General features: G+C 36.1%; 1 pseudogene; it reads left to right on the top strand.

Moving 5' to 3' along the window:
• Positions 1-3,603: 3,603 nt before the first annotated feature.
• LOC102816622 lies at positions 3,604-4,333 on the top strand (annotated as a pseudogene).
• The last annotated feature ends 4,755 nt before the right edge of the window (positions 4,334-9,088 follow it).

Consider the following 9,088-nt stretch of genomic DNA (forward strand, 5'->3'; position numbering starts at 1 on the left):
CAGACGAGTGGAGGAAGTCTGTGTATATTTATGGTGGTAACAGTGGTTGTGTTTCATTGAGATGGTTCAGACTCATAGCCTCTCTAGAATTTCCAATGCTAGAAATCTTTACAGAAGCAGAAAGCCTCATCTTTGTCCTGTGGAACAACTGGTAGATTAGAAATGCTATCTTTGTTGTTAGCAGTCCAGTTTTAAATATACTGTTCTAAGAAGGAAATAATATATACACATTGTTGTTCCTGTTAAGAGTTGTTGAGTCCGTTTGACTCACAGCCACCCTTATAGTTTTTTTCAGGGCTTTAAATATGCAAGGGTACAGAAAACCTTATCTTTTTTCCTTTGAGCAGCTGGTGGGCTCAAACCACAGACCTTGTTTGCAATCCAGTGCTTATTGTATGAAGCCACAATAGCCCCAAGATACATTCATATTGTTGTTAGGTACCATCGAGTCACTTCTGACCCATATCAACCCTATGTACAAAAGAACAAAACACTACCTGATCCTGCACCATTCTCACAGTTGCTCCAATGTTTGGGTTTGTTGCTGCTGTGACAGTGTCAATCCATCTTGTTAGGGATCCTCCTTTTTTGGCTGATTCTCCACTTCACCAAGCATGTTCACATGATACAGGGATGGGTCCCTCCTGATAATATGTCTGAAGTATGAGAGATGAAGTTGGTTCATTGTGGCATCTAAGGAGCATTCTGGTTTTACCTCTTCTCACATAGATTTGTTCGTTCTCCTAGCAATCCATGGTACCTTTAAATTCTTCTCCAACACCATAATTCAAATGCAGTAGTTTTCCTATGTTCTTCCTTATTCGTTGTCCAAATTTCATATGCATACAAGGCTAGTGAAAATACCATGGCTTCACTGAAGCACACCTTAGTCCTCAACATCTTTGCTCTTAAACACTTTAAAAAGGTCTTGTTCAGCAGATTAGCCTAATGTATTATGTCATTTGGTTTCATGACTTTTGCTACCATGAGTGCTTATGGTAGACTCAAGAAAAATGAAGTGTTTGACAGCTTCAATTTTTTCTCCATTAATCATGAGGTTATTTATTAGTACAGTTGTGAGGAATTTTGTTTTCTTTACATTGAGGTGTAATGTAATCTTTGGTCTTCATCAGTAAGTATTTTTAAGTCCTCTTCACTTTCAGAAAGCAAGGTTGTATCATCTGCATATTGCAGGTTGTTAATGAAACTTCCTCCAATTCTTATGCCATGTTCTTCTTCATAGAACCCAGCTTCTCAGATTATTTGCTCATTATACAGATTGAAGACTCTTGCTGTGGTGCTCTGGGTTAATACAAAATCAGTTTGAAGAGCAGGGTAGGCAATTCAAACTCACCAGACACTCCTTAGAAACCCTATAAAGAGACTTTACAGGTCAAAATCAACTCGATGGCCCTTAACAACAACAATTTACAGATTAAAAGACCCATAGTGTGGCACTGTGGGCTAATGCGCTGCACTGTAAGGTTTTTTTGAACAGCAAGGTCAGCATTTCAAGCTCACCAGCCTCTCCTTGGAAACCCTACACAGGGTTGCTATGAATTGACTCCGATTTGAAGGCACTTAACAACAATAACAATACAGACTGAATAAGTATTATGAAAGAATACAATCCTGGAGCACACCTTTCCAATTTTAAATGAGAGTTTGATCGATTGTCTCTTGGTCAATAGAGGTTCTTCATGAGCACAATTAAGTGTTACGGAATACTCATTATGAACAATGTAGGCCCTAGCTTGTCATGATCCACACAGTAGAAAGCTTTTGCACAGTCAATAAAGCACAAGTAAAGATTTTTCTGGTATTCTCTGCTTTCAGCCAAGATCCATCTGACATCAACAATGATATTCCCTTTTTACATCCTCATCTGGATCCCATTTAAACCTTAAAAGTTCCATGTCAGTATATTGTTGCAACCGTTTTTTAATTATATTTAGCATATTTCATTTGCATGTGATGCTAATAATATTGTCAGATGATTTCTGCATATCATGTGCCAATTATTAATAGATGCTTCACAGCTAGTCATAAGGTTTTCAATGGCTAAAATTCAGAAGTAGTTTGTTTCTCATTCTGCCTAGTCTGCTTTAGTTTGGAAGCTCAGCTGAAACCTGTTCACTCTAGGTGCTTCTGCCTGCTATACTGGTGACGTATCTTCTAGCAAAACACAAGCCACTACAGTGTGACAGATGGACAGATGAATGATTTATATACATACTCATATATTATGTATACACACACACACACACACACACACATATATATACACACATAAAATGACGTTAATTTCAGAAACAGAGTTCAAAACTTCAGATTCAAATGATATTAATTTTAAAGCTCTAAAACAACTTATGCATCATCCAAGTACTACATCATAAGTTGAAACAGAAATAAACTAATATAGCAGCTTTTTAGTAATTGTTACTGTTGTTGAGTGTAATCGAGTCAGTTCCAACCTATAGCAACCCTGTATAGGGTGTCCGATGAGAAGGTAGTGAGGTTGAACCACTGACCTTGTGGTTCAAACTGACATTACAGTTCAGCACATTAAACTGCAGCACCACACTTGGACTCCTTTTTCATAATATATCTCTGTTAATATTTCATATTGTAGTATTTTAAATGTCAATATTGAAGAGAATATTCCAAATAGTAAAAATAATTTTAAATGATATTTAAATATTCATGAAAAAATAAAAATACCCCTTCTAATTTGGTGTCAAAGGACCTCTGGTAGCATAGTGGTTACAAATCAGGCTGCTAACCTCAAGGTCAGCAGTTCAAAACTACCACCTGTTCTGTGAGAAAAATATGAGGCTTTCTGCTCCCATAAAGATTTGCAGCCTCAGAAACGGACTCCACTATGCTTAACAACAACAACAAATTTGGTATCAAGTTTGGAGTGATCAATTACAGTTTTAAAAATTGTTAAAATCAAAAGGACTTTTTGAGATATTGAATGGTGGCTATAAAAGGTGATATATACAGAAAAAATTGTTTCCTGGTACTGGGAACCAATAGTGCAGTGCATGGACATTATCTGTCATGTTTTCTTTAGTTGGGGATTGTTGTTATTGTTGTTATGTGCTATCCAGTTGGTTCTGACTATAATGACCCTCTATAGGGTGTTCCAAGGAATGGCTGGTGTGTTTGAACTGCTGACCTTGTGGTTCAAATGACCTTGATGCCTAGGAAGGGGGAATAATGTTTATTTATATGTCAGAGAGCAAAAAAAGTTAAAAAGAAAAAATAACAAAAGAGAGCCAGTATTATCTGCATGAATTATTATGTAAATATAATAAATCATATTATTTCATTTTTAAAGAATGGCTTCCAGGTATTAAATGCACTCAGGAGGTTTACCTTTAAAGAAAAATGATGACCTGCTCCCGCTGCAGCCACCTGAGTCACTGCCTGCACAGTGCCTTGCTCCTCGTTCTAGCCAATGATATTTGGAGTTCTTACTGAACAACATAGCAGACACTGACAACAAATAACAGTCTGAACTTGATCAAGATTTGGACGATATTGAAGAAACAGAAGAAGAAGAAACAAAAATCAAAGCACATCAGCTAACTGTTCAAGATGATGCAAAGTCCTCAGATTCTTGCAGCCTTTCAACAAAGTCTGGATGGTCTGGTGGAAATACCAACAGGATACATTGGAAACTTTCCAAGGGTAGTTAAAAGACGAATGAATGCTATTAAAAATCATCAAGTTAAATGTGTACAGATAGACAAATAGAAGCCAAATTCTATGAGGAAGTTTATGATCCTGAAAGAAAATATGCTGTTTTCTACCAGCCTCTATTTGACAAGTGATTTGGCATCATCAATACAATTTATGAACCCACAGAAGAAGAATGTAAGTGGAATGCACAAGAGGAGGATGAAATTTCGGAATTGAAAGAAATGGCCAAGTCTGAAGATGAGAAGAAAGACGAAGAAAAGGAAGGTACCAAAAGTATTCCCCAATTTTGGTTTATTGCTTTAAGAATGTTGACTGGATCAGCGATATGGCTCAGGAACATGATGACCCTATTCTGAAACACTTGAAAGATATTAAAGCGAAGTTCTCAGATGCTGGCCAATCTATGAATTTTGTGTTAGACTTTCACTTTGAACCCAATGAATATTTCACAAATGAAGTGTTGACACAGATATATAGGATGAGGTCTGAACCAGATGATTCTGATCCCTTTTCTTCTGATGGGACAGAAATTATGGGTTATACAGGGTGCCAGATAGATTGGAAAAAAGGAAAGAATGTCACATTGAAAACCATTAAGAAGACGCAAAATCACAAGGGGGCGTGAAACAGTTCACACTGTGACAAAACAGTAGTGCAGCTTCTGTCATATATAGTGCCAGAAAATGAGCACCTCATGTAGGAAGGCACTCAAAACACAATCAATGGCCCCTTAAAATAGAGTTGACAAAAATGAAGTGAATGGACCAAAGATTTCAGGATCTTCATTTACAGATGGGACATAACTCAAAATAAGAAGAAACATCTGCAAACATTAACAATCAGAATGTGCAATGTACAAAGTATAAATCTAAGAAAATTGGAATGTATAAAGATCAATATCCTAAGTACTAGTGAGCTGAAATGGACTGGTATTAGCCATTTTGAATCAGATATTAATATGATTTGCTATGAAGGGAGCATCAAACTGAAGAGGAATGGAATCACATTCATAACCAAAAAGAGCATTTCAAGATTTATCTGAAAGTATGATGTTGTCTAACAGAAAGACTTCATCTTGCTTAGATCCACAATCAACACTAATGAAGACAGTAGTCAAGAAATCAAAGGGTGTATTGCATTAGGCAAAATCTGTTGCAAAAGATCTCTTTAAGGTGAAAGATGTTAGAGGACTGACATATGAGTCTGACCCTTTGTTGCTGTTAAGTGTTGTTGAGTCGGTTTCAACTCATAGCGACCATGTAGAGGGTTTCCAAGGAGCAGCTGGTGAGTTTGAACCACCCACCTTGCAACTGAACTAATCTTGTAGCCCAGCACATTAACCCTCAGTGCCACACCAGGACGTCTAAGGATAGTGTTGGAGAATACGGGAACTAATAAGGGCTGCCAGAAGAATGACAAATCTGTCTTTGAAAAAAGTACAGACAGAATGTTTTTTAGAAGCGAGGCTGGTGAGACTTTGTCTTTTACACTTTGGATATATTATCAGGAGGTACCAGTCACTAGAGAAGGACATCATGTTTGGTAAAGAGGAGGATCAGCAAAAAAAAAAAAAAAAAGAAATGGACTGAAACAATAGTAGCAACAATGGGCTCAAACCTAACAACAATTTTGAGGATGGCACAGGCTGGGAAGTATTGTTGTCTATTGTGCATAGGGTCACTATGAGTTGGAACTGACTTGATGGAATGTAACAACAGAAAACCATGTAACACAGTATCTGGGACATAGTAGGTCTCCAATAAATCATTATAGGATGAATGAACAAATTTTACAATGATATAGAGCATGGAAGAAAAAAGATGAGTACTTGTGATGAAAAGTAACACAGTCATTTATAAAAATTCTAAAACTATGTGATGATGAAGTTAATCCCTTGATAGTGAATAACTGCCAACAACTCATTTTCTGTTGCTTGATATACTGCAGTTTTAATTTGTTCCTCAAGCAATGGAGGGTTTTTGTTGTTTTCTTTTTCTCTCATGAGAAACTAACTGGATTTTTCAAGAACTGTGTTATCTCAGAATTTCCTTCTTATTGCAGACCAAAGATATATGAAAAGGATACATGAGGAGAATGTAGTCTAAACCCTTAGTTTATAGGTAAGGAACCAGAGAGCTAGAAGAAAATTCTGAACGTTACTGTCAAACTGGAACTCAGATCTACTGATACCAATTTAGTACACCTTGCGTGTATGTGTTATAAAATTTACATGATATAAAAATTTCCATTGTTAAGTGTACAATTCAGAAACACAAATTACATTCACAATGTCTACAACCATCACTATAATTTTTTCACAGCCCCAAATAAAAACTCAGTACCCAATAAGCAGTAACTCCCCAATTACTCTTCCCTTCAGTCTCTGTAAATAACTAATAAATGTTTGTCTCTATACATTAGCCAATTCTAGAGAGCACACATAACTAAAATAATAAAATATTTGTATTCTGTTTACCCCTCTTAGTATAAAGTTTTCAAGGTCCATCCATGTCATAGCATTTATTAGAACTTAATTGGTGCTGTAGGATAAGCACTGGACAGCAAGGTCAGTTTGAACCATGATGTCAGCAGTTCAAACTCACTAGCCGCTCCTCAGAAGCTCTATGCTGGGTCAGTATGAGTCAGAACCGACGCAACAGCACTTAACAACAATTTCTTTTTATGGCTGAATAATACCCCATTGGATACATATACGATAGTTATATATCTCTTGATGGACATTTGGATTGTTTCCACCTTTTGGCGATTGTAAATAATACTGCAAAGAACAAAGGTGTACAAGTATCTGTTTGAGTCCCTATTTAGGTGTAGAATTGCTGGATCATGTGGTAATTCTATGTTTAACTTTTTTGAGGAACAGCCAAATTGTTTTCCACAATAGCGGCATCATTTCATATTCCCATCAGTACACTTTAGAAAAATCTATTTTCTCTAGATATATTATGACCAATAAAATCTAAGTTAGCCTCATCATTTAGAGGATGTTTAGTTGTTAATTAGCCAATCTAAACTATTCAAGGCAAAAGCAAAGATAGCAAATCTTACTTCAGAAATAAGCCCTCCTCACAAGTTCTATATTGGAAACATTTACAATGTGCCCACCTGGACTTTTTGGAGGGTTTTGACTTGCAGGGACAATATATGCTTTGGTTCATCTACTGAACAATCAGCTTAAGACGTTGTATTCAGATATTATTAATGTTTTCAAACCCACTTCCTATTTTCCTGCTGAAATCCCTGCCAAGCACACACTTCAGCAGACACTAAAATAATTTGGGTAGTTGACATTCAATCCAAATTTTCTATGGAAATGAGCCAGATTTGACATCTGTGAGAAAGTGGGTAATTTTTATTATCCACAGAGAGCAAAAGCTTAGTTTGATATTTCTCTACCTCCACACATTTCCCTGTAGTGGCGAGCTACTCAGATATACACAGAGAGTGGATAATAAGGAAAATCACGTAACCTTTAACACTTGTCAAGATAGAGCAAAAGCTCATTTCAAATTAATTTTAAAGGAATAACAATAGTTATAAAAGCACTGCTTTTACAACTTTTATTTTATTTTGGAGGTATACAAAATGCAGACTACCTTTATTAATGTCACTGCATTTTGCCTAAAAAACCTATGCAGTTATGATCTATCTGTTGCCTTAATAAAACTGTTTTTAAACCCCTTTCATTTGATGTACAATGAAAAGCCAGAACTGCAGTTTCATTTTTTAACTAATATTTTTACACACTATAGCAATATTTGTCTCTGAAATACTATAGAAGAATGCTTGAAATCACACAAAATATTTCCATTGTTATTAAATTTTATTTCTCAATAGTTAAGCACTAAAACATTTATTTAATGTTTAAGGGTTCCCTCATTTTCTGACAATAAAGAGAGAAGCATTAATGTTGACATTTCCTTCTATGTGATAAACTAAAATGGTATTAAGGCTTATAATAGTACTGCAAAGAAAATAATTTTCACTCATTATAATAAAACAAAGAATCCCCAACTCACTTTCCCAATTCAGTGATTTAGCATGTCTCAAATGAAGAAGTCAAAAGTGACTATGGCATCTGGTTGTACACTTACAAAGATCTGGAAGTCGGTCAAGGGAGTAAAAAAGCATGGAGCATTACTCGTTTACAAAATTAGAACCCAAACATTAGTGTTGTATTACGAATCTCTAACAAAAGAAAATGTTAACTTAAATATATATTCTAAAACCTAGCATAGAAACTATTAGTAGAATTACAAGTAGGATATACAAAGATGCTGGTGTGGCACTATAGGATAAGCAATGGACTGCTAACCACAAGACTGGTGGTTCAAACTTGCCAGCTGGTTCTTAGAAACCCTGTACAGAGTTGCTATAAGTCGGAAACAACTCAACAGCACTTAATATCAACAATTTGTTGTTGTTAAGTGCTGTAGAGTCAGTTCCAACCCATAGTGACCCTGTATAGGGTTTCTAACGAGCAGCTGGTGAGTTTGAAGCGCCAACCTTGCAGTTCAAATGGCTTTGCAGCCTGGCACATTAATCCACACCAGAACACCAATATCAACAATAGTATATAATGATATAATATAATGGTATAATAAAATAAAGTTATTACAAGGGTTTCAGTTCATATATGCAAAGGTTTATTACAAAGAAAATATGTCTAAACATGACTCGGATCAGTCAATCGTTGCACCCAATCTCTCTTAGTAATACACTAGAGTTAGTCCCATTAGAGTGCTTTGCAAAAAAAAAAAGTCCAATCAAAACAATGGCATCTGCTAGGTCAGTTAAATTCACGGTAAAGAGGTCAGCTCAGAAGGTTAGGACAACTGGTTTTGGGGACTCCAAAGGGGCAACCTTGATGGATTTTCTTGAAGAACACAGGAAGACAATAGGGGCTTATTAAGAAGAAGTTTTAAGAAAACTGAAAACTGCAGTGGTGAGAAAAAGGCCAAGAAAATTGCAATGACATTTTTTTTTTTCTCTCCATCACAACAAAGTACCTGCTCATTCTTTGAGGATAACAAGGTTTGTGCAACATGAATTATGTTGAGAAACCTTACTGCATCCACCCTAAGGCCTTGAACTTGCCCCTTCAGATTTCTTTTTGTTCCCAAACTCAAAGAATATTTCAAAGGAATATGATTGGATAAGTATCATGAGGAAACCATTACTATCATTTTTTACATTATGTAAATGAAAGAAGGCAGAACTCTTTGGGAGTAGAGTTAGAGAGATGGAAACACCATCTTTAAAATATATAGACTTAACCAGGGGGCAGGCTTGAGGGGTGTACTTTTTGGTTGGTTGATGATGCATGGAGGGGACTGTAACCATGGCAATGAAACAACATATG

Source organism: Chrysochloris asiatica, unplaced genomic scaffold, assembly GCF_000296735.1.
Source record: "Chrysochloris asiatica unplaced genomic scaffold, ChrAsi1.0 scaffold00098, whole genome shotgun sequence".
In the NCBI taxonomy this organism is placed as follows: domain Eukaryota; kingdom Metazoa; phylum Chordata; class Mammalia; order Afrosoricida; family Chrysochloridae; genus Chrysochloris; species Chrysochloris asiatica.